We start from the raw sequence: 11,443 nt of genomic DNA, 5'->3' as shown, positions 1-11,443 counted from the left end.
TTTGCAAGAGCGGCTTGAGCCCATAGTCACTCAGACTAGAAGCGAGCCGTGCGCGTCGGCAGATCGCGAAGCGCGAGCTAACTCCGTAGCCGCACTGGATAGTAGCGAGTCGGCCGCGTCGGCAGATCGCAAAGCGCGAGCTAACTTCGTAGCCGCGCAGAGAAGTAGCGAGTCGGCCGCGTCGACAGATCGCGAAGCGCGAGCTAACTCCGTAGCCGCGCCGGAAAGAAGCGAGTCGGCCGCGTCGGCAGATCGCGAAGCGCGACCTAAGTCCGTAGGCGCGCAGAGAAGTAACGAGTCAACTGTGTCGGCGGATCGCAGAGCGCGAACCGAACCAGTAGCCGCGCAGGTAGGCCCGGGCAGCCATAACATGCCATTCAAGTTTGACTGCAAGTCGCCTGGGATCGGCGCATTGCCGCTCGAATGCGCCGCGATACCCAAAAGAAGTAAAAGGAGGCGGCCGAAAAACAGTCAGCGTGAGAAGGCAAAGAAAGGACGTGACCCCTTTCACTTTGCAGCGTTCAAGGCCAAGATGGCCAGAAGCAGCAGAGCTAAATGGAAACTCAGAGGTCCGAAGGAAACAAAAAGGCCGCTCCCTAGCCTTGACAAAGGCCGAGGGGCACTATGCCAAAAAGGGCAGAAGGGGGTGACTGGGTTCCGCAGGAATTCTCGGAGAGCTGGGGGGAGGACGTTTCGGGGAGAGTGGGTTCCCCGCCGACGCGTTCGTCATGGTCGGGCGTCCCATTCTTCTCTGGGTTTCCTGTACTTCCGCACTCTCCGCACGCGTTGCGCCTGTTTTCCCCCTCAGTGTCAGAGACCTCCCCCGTACACTGTGCGGTGCACTTTGCAAAAGATGAGCACAGGCGGTCGGCCTAAGTGGCAACAACGTTTCAGCAGGCTACACCCGGAAATGTTTGTTTTGACGAGGGCTTAAAATGATTTCAAGGATTCAAGACGAATCCGCGTGCGCTTGTATAATGGCGTACTTTGCTCATTCTGTTTTCGTATTCAAGTGTTTTTCGAGCTTTCGTAAGACAGAGGTAGTTAAGCGTCTGCTTCTTTTAGTTACCAGTGTGTCGATCGTCATGCTTTAACGCCGCGTAGTTATTCTTTTCCTTGGCGTTAGAGAAGTAGTTATTGTTCGTGATCGAACACCGCGTGAACTAAACATTATGTTAGTGTTTTGTTGGAGAAGTGATTCATGTGCGTGATCTGACACCACGTAGTTAGAACTTTTGCTCGGCGTTGGAAAAGTAGTTATTGTTCGAGGTCGAACAGAGCGTGAGGTATGCGCAAATTTTGTGTTGTTGGTTGGAGAAGTGGTTAGTGTTTTCGATTTAACGCCACGTAAGGTAGGCGGAATCTGCGTGTCAGTGTTCATTTCGTCTCACCCTGATGGAGTGTACGAAATTGTTGTCTATAAACACCGCAAGTAGTTGCGTTTAGTACTACGTGTTTATGGTCAGTTTTTGTATATTGAGGCATTTGTATGTGCCAGTTTGGTTGTCTTGCGTAATGGGGAGCCCAGCGCAATTTTGAGGTCCGTTACAAAAAGGGGAAGCTCCATGGCAACGCTGACGGCCTAAGCCGCTGCCCTTAGTGTAGAGATGGCCTCGAGGAATATGGTTTCATATTTTTTTTCCTGAACTATGTTTTTATTACCAATATTGAATTCTGCGGTTAGTGTCGTTGTGAGTTCCTTTGTTGATGCGTTTTGCACACCAGATTTATTTTTATTCAGTTCATATTCTCGTGTTGAGTGTTGCCACATTAGATGGGTTTTAGTCAGTATGTTTGTTTGAATTTAGAAGCAGCCTGGTGGTCTTTCAGGGAATTGTCCTTGCACCCGCTTGCTTTGTTGCTGTGTTTTTTGTGTTTTTCGGAATCTGCCAGTGCACGTGAGAGAGCCATGAATCCCTTCGCGACAGGAAAAGCCAGGAGTGTTCCCGCAAGTGTCTGTGCCGTGATTCTGACCGTTTCGTCGTGTTAAAAGAATGGGTTACCCTCTGGGAGGACCGATTGAGGTGTTTGTGTGACGTGCCGAAGTCTCTATCTGGGACAAGACTCCCTCCTACACGGGCTGGAAACCAATGTCGTCGGGGGCTTCCCGCCGGCCGGAGATGCTGTTACGATCGGCGTATTGACATTACGACGCCCGTCTGCAATGCAATCGGGTTCAGTCACCCAACGCTTCCGTCGGCCCATTATCGCAAGTTTTCCTCTCCCCTACCCTCATCGGTGGGGAGCGACCCGGCTGTGTAAGCGATGACGCGGCGGAGAGGGACGCTTCTGCTGAAAAAGGCGCTTTCCGCGGCTTCCCGCCCGCGAGGCAGGGAGGCCAGGAGGGATTAGCAAAGACGTGCAGCATTGCTTTTCCAGCGGCAATCATCAGCGGGGGACTGCTTTGTTGTGATCCGAGACGCTGCTATTCAACGAGTACTCCACGCCGGATTATCGACGGGGTCAGGGCGTCTTCTCGGAGCTTCAACCATTGCATCATCAGGAGTCAACTGAAAATTAACCTGTGCAAAGTGCCATCTCTTTGTGAGTGTGTGGACGTCAGTCGGGGCGCCCCTGATTGGACCATACTGACGTCAGTCGAGGAACGGGGGAAACGGGGTGGACCCAACCTGGTTATTTAAGCTCCTGCGCGCAGGAGCGAAAAAGCGTGTTCACTCAGTCAAACGCCATGTAGATTTCTGTACATAAAGTTTCTTTCGTCGCCCTACAAGCCCCAATGTTTGCCCCAACTCCGGATCAACGTACGCCACCACCGGTCACGCTACCAGATCCGCAACACCGCCTAGGTTTCCCGTGACATTACCCCCCCGGTCGAGGGCGACCGTCCCGGTCGAAGCTGCAGCGCGGTGCCGATAGGGACGCAGATGAGCAATGTGGGAACACGCATGCCAGGAAGCATGCCCCACACAGCTTCGTCGTTGTCGCAGATGCTTGTTTGTGACCACACAGGCGGCTGCTGCCTTCATCGTCTTTGGTGGCGTAACATGCCCCTTCCTCGAAGGCGACCGTCCCGGTCGAGGCCGCAGTAACATGATGAGCTCGGTGAAGGTGAACGATGTGATGAGAATGTACAGTGAAGCTCTTGCCCCCACGGATGTAAGAGATGGGTTTGGTGAGCTCCGGCGCACAGCAGCGACGCGCCTACAAAGGGATGACGAACCGGTGAGGGCTGCTACCACATCGGGCCACAGGGCTGGGGACACGTCGTCGTCGTTGCAGGTCAAACGTCGTCGTCGGACCGGCTCGTCACGGGCTGGGGACATGGGGCGGGGGGACGTCGTCGAGTACTTGTAGCGGTGGGGCTGGGGATGCCCGACGCGGTTCACGCACCCTCGATGATTCCAGTGATGCCAAAGAGGAGCGAAGCTGGGCCCAGGACGGGGTGCGGTGGAATTCATTTACGCAGCCGTTGTCGTAGGAAGTTCGCAAAGTGCAGAAAGGAAATAGTTTCTCTAGTTTCTCTCACTGATTTTCGAAAAAAAGAAAACAATTGATAATACGTAGTCCAGGGGTGGAACAGCTGCGCCATTTGCGCCATTGAGCGCCAAACTTGTTTTTCTGCGCCATCCTGCGCCGAACCGCCCCTGTTGCGCCAAACTCGTTTATCAGCGCCGTCCTGCGCCGCAGTGTCCGAATTGAGCCGCGAGATATGGCCGCCAGGACGCCTGGGCGGCTGGGCGCGAAAACTTGGTTGTTGTAGTGTATCACTCCGCTGAAGCGACGAACCCGGATGTCAACGCGCGCGCGCGCGCGCGTTTTGAAACGAGATTTCGCTTAATGCGTAACATCGTGTTCTTTTTTCACACTTAGTTTTTTGAGTAATTGCAGGAATTTATAAGCAGATTAAAGGCGACAAATCACTGAAACGACTCGTGTCAGTCACGTTCGAAATACTCGCAGTGAGTCACTTCTTTGCGCCGCGCGAGGTAACAGCCGGCAGCGGTGATGAGGCGCAGGGACAACTTCGGTTGCCTTCTCTGCCCGCCGTCTCTTTGTGTCGCATTTGCACGGTGGTGGTCGTGGTTTCGTTTGCCGGTGCCGGCCGCTGCGCCACCATCAATGGAAAATGACCAAAAGTAAGTAAAATGTCTTTGTGTCTAATCGCAACAGGTAGAATGATTTCCGCTTGAAATGTTGTAGTTTATTGGAGGTGAACTTCAATACTACCACGTGACGATCCTAATTTTCCGTCCCGGGACTTTCCGTAGCTGTCGCTTGTTAATTGGGTTCGCTTTTGTTGTGAGATTTCACCAGTGAACTTTGGGGTTAGCTTTGCTTATGTGGAGGATTGTAGTCTACGGCGTATACGTTCGTCGACTCTCGCAACCATGGCCGTGGCGTGCGAAGACAAAGCTATGTTCAGCTTCGTACGCACTGAAACCGCTGTTCGACGGGAAAAAATGCAAGCAAACACCTTTTTGTTTTTGTTTACGGAATCATGCCGCCGTTAGTTCGCTTAAACACTGTAGTTTACCGGGCACGAAGCAGGCCTGTTATCTGATCCCCATTCGACTTTGTGTTTGAGGATTGACCTTTGAACGGTGATAACGTTGCGCGCTCGCTGGGCCGAAGGTAGATAATGCCGCATATTGTAAACCTCCCTTATATAGTACAAGAGCTGCGTTTTGGTTCGAGGGCACGGTAGAAAGACGCCTGATGTAGTCATAGATGAAACTTCATTTGCAGGGGAATAGGGAGGTTAGGGATGGAAAGGAACGGGTCAAATTATGTCCGTCTCACGATGTCGGCCTCGCGTTCAAAATCCCAGAAGGTATGCAGGATACAGTTGACAGTGGTATGCGGTCGCGGCGTTATCCAATACTTCTAGTTGATGTAAATTTTGTGGTTCTGAAATGTTTTCTTTAATGTCTTGTGCAATGGCTCCGAGCGCGGCAACGATATAACGTTCGTTATGTTTTATAAACTGTGGAGGAACCATAATATTGCAGTTAAACTGTGAATTACTTATTTTATATCTCCTGCCTAATATTGCGAAATTTCTTGAATTTCAGAGCGGTGCACCAAATTTAATGACGCCATCTTGCAAGAACAGGATGAGAATGGCGACCTCATTTCGGAGTGGTGCAAGAAGACAGGCAAAGAGTCAGCTGGTTTCTGCATCATTTGTTCTGTACCTGTCAACTGCGCCCAGCACGGCACTACAGCGATCAAGCGCCATGCAAGCTCCAGAAGGCACGTTGAAAATACCGCGAAGCTTCGGGGCCCCAACGGAGAACTTCGCAAGTCTGAGCTCACTCAGGGAACTCTTGATTTCAGTCGATACCAAACAGCTAATTCCCTACGAGACAGCGTTGCAAGAGCTGAAACGGTCTTTGCTTTGTCCGTTGTGGCAAACTCGATGCCCTATACTTGGGGGGATGCCGCCACGTCCATGTACCCGCACGTGTTCCCGGACTCTGAGGTTGCAAGAAACTTCCAGTGCGGACGTAAAAAGTTGTCGTACTTAATTTCTGATGGCCTTGGCCCGTACATTAAGTCGAAAGTGGTTGATGAGCTTGTTCGACCTAACGTTTTTTATGCAATCATGATCGATGAAACGCCAAAACCTGAAGAGAAGGTCCAGCAGCTGGATGTGCTAGTGCGGTTTTATTCAGATAGCGCCGGGTGTATTGTAGTTGAGCATCTGCAATCATTCAACCTTGGCCATGCTACAGCTGAAATCATGTTTTCTTGTGTTCAAGAAGCACTTGCTGAGGTGCCAAAACAGAATCTTCTCTGTTTCTTCTCTGATGGACCAAATGTGATGAAGAGCTTAAAAAAAGGGTAAAAGAACTAAGCCCTCACCTGCTGGACATAGGAGAGTGCACGCTGCACAAGGTTCACAATGCCTTTTTGTCTGGTGTTCAGGCGTTCTCGAATGATCTCGAGTCCATTGTAACTGACATTCACAGTTACTTTAAGTCAGCTGCAAGAAATGCAGACTTCAAAGAAGTGCAGACGAACTTGGGATTACCTGCCCTCGAATTCCTTCGACATGTGAGCAGCCGCTGGCTGACACTTTTGCCTGGAGTGGAGCGCATTCTCGAACAGTTCGAAGCACTTAAAGTCTTCTTCTCAAACAAGCACGCAGTGAGAGCTGTATCTGCCACAAGGCATGAACGCCTTGCAGCAGCATTTTCGGACAAATCTCTTCAAGTAAAGCTGCTGTTCGTAAAAAATGCTGCTAAACTATTCCAGAACTTTGAAACACCGTTCCAAAGTCAGGAACCACTGCTGCACATACTGTATGAGGAAATGGTGCTCCTGATTAAGCGAATTCTGGGGCGGTTCATGCGGCAAGAATCGTTTAGCAAGCTATCTGGAGCGCAGCTGAAGGTTTTGGACATCCATGGATCTGCAATGTGGCTACAGAAACCAGAGCTAGGGCAAGACACCAAACAGGCGTTACATTCTTGGCCTGCTTGCGAAAGAAAAAGCATGTACATCCGTGCACGTGCATTTTACATTGCTTGTGCTGAACACTTGCTCTCTCGGCTGCCATTGGACAACAAAGTTCTTCAGCACTTGAAGTTCTTAAACCCGAGGCATGGATCATCTTCAGTGTCCCTTCGGCACATTGCGTGCGCACTGCCACAAGTTATTTCTCCCAGTGAAGTGTCTGTCTTGATAGATGAATGGAACGGACTGGTGTGCGAAACATGTGATTGGGACCGGGAAGGAAGCTTAACTGCCTACTGGAAGAGCGTGTTTTCTCTGCAGAAAGCCAACTCCGGAGACTACAAGTACGAAAACCTAGTGAGGTTGGTAAAAGCCGTGCTGTGTGTTCCTCATGGAAACGCGGACTGCGAGCGAGGCTTCAGCGAGAACAAGTTTGCCTTGCAACATCGGAGCTCCATGAGCATTACCAGTGTTACTGCTATGCGGCAAATAAAGGCATACCTTAGGCGTTACGACGGTGATGCCACCAAAGTGGAAATAACTGCGCCTCTCCTGAAGTCCGTCCGAGAATCTCGCCAGCGCAACCTCGAACGTGTGAAGAGCGAACAAGAAACCATGACGAGTGTGAAACGAAAACGCGAAAGTGAGAAACCTGAAAAAGATGAGCGCACGGTGCTCATTGATGAAAAGCAAGACCTCCTCAACAGGGTGTCTTCACTCAAGTCTCTGCTAGGCAGTGCTCAAGAATTGATTACTGTTGGACTTAAAAACAAGGAGATGGGGAAGGTTGAAAGTGGTAATGTGCTCCTTGAAGAAGCAAACACGACCCTTCCAAAGGTGCTGAAGCGTATTGAGGAAATAGATGCAATTCTATTGAAGCACAAGTAAGAAAGGACATCTCAAGAAAAAGGTATATGTTTCACAAGTGTTGAGACCAAACTCTCTTTGTGTGTTAAAGCTCATTAACCCAAGTGCTTTTTGTATGAACAAATAAACTTTATTGAAAGGACTACTCTTTTGTTTCCAATATTGCGTTGTGTGATAATTATTTTTGTATCCAAAATCATTTTGTAGTTTTGGAGAGGTTTAACCTGGAAGAAAACTTCCTAGACAAGTGCATATTTTTCCAGCCAGTGTACTACCCACCAGTAGTGCAGACATTGGAAGTTGAGCTGCGCTAAAGAACAAAAATGGCGTGAGTAGTCCTTTTTTTTTTCAAAGCTTAGGGAGGAACTAATACTTAGAAGGTAGCTCCAAACTTGTATACATAAACAATGCTTTTGTACAATTTAGCTTAGTGTTTGCTAAATGCAGTATTATATAATTGCTGTACCACAAATGATCTTAAGATGGTGGGTAATTGCTCCAAACAGCCTTTCTGGCTGCTCCTAACCTGCTCCAAAAGGCCTTACTGGCTGCTCCAAGCCTGCTACAAAAGGCAATTTTGCCTGCTCCCAGGACTGCTCCCAAACCCATGTACTCTGTTCCACCCCTGGTAGTCAAAAAACGAGTGAAAAACACAGTGATACTGTCACTGATTTGCTGTATAAAATACTGGTGATAATAAGTATCTAAAAACAAAACAATGAACAATTAGATTTTATAAATGCTACAAATATCCAAGGTAATATTTAACACAGAAATCGACGTTCTTTTTCTGGCAAGGCCGTAAACCCTTTCCTTTCGTAAAATAACGCTCAAATGTGAATAAGAACATAACGCGCGCCGCCAATAAAGCGCTCGCCAGAATTCGTCTTTGTACCGAAACATCTGTGTCCCGAGACGCCCGTGTCCCGAAAGGTCCGTGCACCGAAAAGACCGTACCGAAACGCCCTGTACCGGAACGTCCTGTCCCGAAAAGACGGGAGCCGCTGTACCATAAAGTGGTAGCACTACCATAAATTAGAAGAGAAGGGGGCACGCCGCCGCCACCACTGTGGTTACAATGCGCTGTCTCGTGCAGGCCCTACTCGTATGGATCTTCACTCCAACCCCGGTGCCCATCGCCGGCCAAAACGTCTTCCTGCGCGATCCTACCCTTCTCCGAGTTTCACCACCGGACTCAACAGCCAAAGCCCCAACAAACCCGCCGCAACCATCGCTAATCCTGACCCCCGCCTGGCAGCAGGGAACAACAAGGAACGACGGCAGACTACTTAAAGGGGCACTGACACAAAATTTTGAAGGCGAGATAACTTCGGAGATAGATTGGTGGGAACACATATACATCATCTGCAAAATATCAGCGGTGAATACAGCCTAGAACATATTTAAAATCAATTTTGAAGTGTGCGAAACGCAACCGAGCGGCCAGCAGAGAACCACGCGCAAGTGTAAATAAACAACATCCAAACACGTCACGAGTTTGTGTCTGCCGCTTCCGCACTGCCGGCTCGCCGCTCCAATCGGAGGGCCGGAGGGCGGAGCTTCTGCTCTCGAGAACGAACGACCCGATCGTTGGCGGTGGTGGCGCCGTGATTTCGTCAGCTCATCGGGCAGCTGGCCGCGACCAAAGTTCTACAGCGATTCCAGGCACTCTGTTTCTATTACTGTTTATTACCATTGGATGCGGAAACGCGCCGGATGCACGAAAAGCCCACTGAGCAAGCCGCACGGTCGTTGTGCAGGCGGCGGCCACGGCCGCGATAGTGGCCCACGCCGGCGCAGGTAGCTCGAGTGATAGCTTGTTACCGCTGCACGAAATTGTCCCCAAGTCCCGACCATGGTGGCTTACATGAGAAAGGAGTTAATGATGCCATAGCGGGTTGCATTAAAAATTGTCATCTGCACCGCTTACGAGAGCGGCACTCGAATATCCGCCGCAGTGCTAAGCCGAACACATCTGTAGGCGGACCTGTAGGCAGACCGGCCGGCTGCTCCCAGCGCGCGTCTTGCCACCCACCGTCTCGATCGTCGCGCGTCGTTCGTTAGCCGCGAGCGGTAGCATTTGCACTCGCAGCGGCTGCGTCACATCCACGGTCGCTTTTTAATTAGGCGCCTCACGAGATCAGTACGGGGGGGCATTCCCAGAAACTGCTGTCGATGCGGATTCGACAGTGCTACGGCGGCTCTGCTCTGTAACTGTGATATCCCTCCGACGGTCACGTGGTCAGCTTTGTTCACACAAAATCTACAAAATCCATCGTTTCGCTGCACTCGCTGAAACCGAAACTGCGACTGGCCGCATTGAAAATGCCTCTAATTAAACAACCGTCGCACGCTGAAGCAAATGAGGTTTCTACAGGTTATAAGTAGGTCACTAGCTACTTATCGCAACAAAACAAAAACAAGATGCAAAATATTTGTGTCAGTGCCCCTTTAAGGAGCCCCCATTCCGGGGCCAGTCGGGGCACGCCGCCGCCACCACTGTGGTTACAGTGCGCTTCCTAGTCCAGGTCAGTTACCTGCCCAGGGCAGCTTGTTTTCGTTCAAGTGACCACTTTCTGCCTGCGGTGTCGTGTCCCCCTGGTTTTCTGAATAGCTGGCTCGTAGTTCTGTGTTCGTCTTTGTGTTCTTTCTGTGCAAACATACACGTTGGATGCCTCTTGCTTCTGCTGTTAGGCGATGTGGAAGTAAACCCCGGACCGGAAGGTGATGACTCACCTTCAACTATCTTATCTTTGGCACAAGCCTTCTCAAACATGGAAGTCGCGCAAACCGCAATACTTGCCGAACTCAAGGCGATTCGAGCCGCCCAAAACAACCTTGAGGGAATAATGAACTGTCTGTCCCCACGTATCGACGCGTTAGAAAAACCCGATGACGCCAATGAGGCGTATGTCGATGGCTTCATGCCAGGCTCCGGTCCCTGCCTCAACAAATTAACCTCGGGCATCAAAACGCTCGCTGTCATGTGCGATGTCGCGTAAAACCATCTCCGCCGTTCGAACCTAGTTTTCTTTGGAATTGCAGACAAAAAAGGTGAAACATGGGCCGAATCCGAATCACATATAACGTCCCTATGTTCCCGAACGCTGGGCGTGAACATAGAAAGTTCGGGCATAGAACGCGCACATCGCCTCGGTTGAACCAGGTAAAATTGGTCCGATTACTGCGAAGTTCACCTACTTGAAAGATAAATCTAATGTTCTCTCCTCCTCACCTAAACTGAAAGGCTCACCTATCTCGATTCGGGAGGACTACTCAGCTCGAGTTCGGATGGCACGGAAAAAACTTTACTTGTATGGCCAAGAATGTAACGCCTCCTTCAAAATTCGTTTTGATAAATTGCTTCTGAATGATTGGACGTTCACTTACCATGCCGAAACAGATTCTATAGTCGAAGTGAAATCACAGCAATTCATACGCACTATCCGACATGCGCCCTCCCCTCCTCCTCAGCCCTGTCGACAATGCTCAAATTCACAAACTTACGACAGTATGGCTGTTCTGATGGCAAATGTTCCCAGCTATCTCCCGAAAAAAGATGCCATCGAGTCTCTCCTAGAGGATAACGACACCGACATTGCCATACTAACCGAGTCATGGCTGACTCCCGACATTCACGACCAAGAGCTGCTCCAAAGTAATAAAGTAAGAACTAGTAACCTTGAGTCCCACAATTTTCTATGCACTTGCGTTTGTATGGGGTGCACTCACGCGCACAATGAGGGAGGAACGCAAATTATGGCATTGCTACACACGCCTGCCCGCACATTGGCGGAGTCGGTAATGCTCGGCGAGCGTTAATTGTTTCGCTGTACCAGACGCACGATACGCTTGTAGTTTCGACTTGATAGAAAATTCAGTTTGAACGCACATTTTCTGGTGCTACTGATACACACGCAAAGCCATTTATGCTCTTTATTTAACGATAGGAATGCTCAAACATTCAGTGCGATTGCTGGACGTAGGAATACGACGTCAGTTTCAGGAATGGTACCCTCAACTTGAACGCAGAGAGCCTTTTTTTCAGCAGTGCAAATAATGGTGTGATCGCTTTGAAAAAAAAAACGAGTACGTGAAATGTAATATAGATTGTTTTGTGCCTCACTTAAAAGCGTATAACCCAGCTCCATGCCCT

The 11,443-nt window shown here is 50.0% G+C and overlaps 1 pseudogene across 1 annotated transcript; it reads left to right on the top strand.

The window, feature by feature from the left end:
• The first annotated feature begins 3,706 nt into the window (after nucleotides 1-3,706).
• Nucleotides 3,707-8,024, top strand: LOC144172930 (uncharacterized; annotated as a pseudogene). Its single transcript, XR_013323136.1, has 2 exons — nucleotides 3,707-4,097; nucleotides 5,034-8,024. The product of XR_013323136.1 is annotated as an uncharacterized LOC144172930 (transcript).
• Nucleotides 8,025-11,443: the final 3,419 nt, after the last annotated feature.

This window comes from Haemaphysalis longicornis, unplaced genomic scaffold, assembly GCF_048455015.1.
Source record: "Haemaphysalis longicornis isolate Haplotype H1 unplaced genomic scaffold, Haemaphysalis longicornis Haplotype H1 scaffold_27, whole genome shotgun sequence".
NCBI lineage: Eukaryota > Metazoa > Arthropoda > Arachnida > Ixodida > Ixodidae > Haemaphysalis > Haemaphysalis longicornis.
Note: the sequence above shows the minus strand (reverse complement) of the source record. Positions and strands in the feature narration are given on the sequence as shown.